The sequence below is a fragment of the Propithecus coquereli genome, unplaced genomic scaffold (genome assembly GCF_000956105.1).
Source record: "Propithecus coquereli isolate 6110/MARCELLA unplaced genomic scaffold, Pcoq_1.0 Scaffold320, whole genome shotgun sequence".
In the NCBI taxonomy this organism is placed as follows: domain Eukaryota; kingdom Metazoa; phylum Chordata; class Mammalia; order Primates; family Indriidae; genus Propithecus; species Propithecus coquereli.
In genome coordinates this window covers 713,487-714,512 of record NW_012148842.1, presented here as the reverse complement: position 1 = coordinate 714,512, position 1,026 = coordinate 713,487, and positions in this window count along the sequence as shown.

Here is a 1,026-nt window from a genome sequence, read left to right as displayed (position 1 = left end):
GTATCTGTTACTCAGCGATCACTAGGATTGATAAAGCTTCTTTCACTGGATGACTGGTTGGCCTTCTCCCTGCCTTTCCACTTCTTTCCAGAGTAGAATATTGAGTGGCAAAGGCCTATTTTCCCAGATGACTATTATTTTGCAAGGGAGGGGTATGTAAAGTCTTTAAATGTGGCTATATATTTACTGTGGGGACTCACTTGAAACCCTAGAGAAATGGTATGGACATTATTTTATGCTGAAAAAATTAATATTCAGCAGACATAGAAAAAAGTCTTCTCAGAACATCATTTATCTCACTAAATGCAGAGAATTCTAGGAAATGAAGCTGCTATCAATCCCCTTTTCTGGGTGGTTTGACTCCTAGAAAGGACGCCCAAAGTGAAACTATCATAAATTCCCTCTCCAAGGTAGTTTATGGCCATAAGGAACATGGAAAAGACCATTTACATCCACGTAAACAAACATCACAAACTTTATCTGGTATTTGTTGTCCAAGATATCCATTTGTCTTTCATATGGAAACCCTTTTGTTCTTCTTATAGACCCTTTTTCTCTTCCTTTCCTTTTCTTAGTAAATTAGATATATAAACCCCTAACTTTAGCCCTTGTATAGACCACTTATTTTATGAGCATCATATGCATATAAACAAACATTTTTTTCTCCTGTTAATCTGTCTTTTGTCAATTTAATTCATAGGCTCCCAGGTACTAAACCTAAAAGGGAACAGGAAAAGTTTTTCCTCTCCAACATTGGTTTGTGAAAATTTATTATGCATTATTTGTGGCTAAATAAAAGATTATGTTTGTGAATATTTTATACATACTGAAATTAATTAGAAAGATACATAATTTAATTTGTATCTTATAGCTTTATTTATAGACCCACCCAGCCTAAATCTCTATGTCCCTATACCCTTATTTATTTGATATGTGTGTTTTGTTAAGGACTGAGAGAGATTTTTGTAATTTCACTTGTCCAGCTACTGCTTTGTTGTCTTAAGTCTTTGCTGTTTTATGTAATTA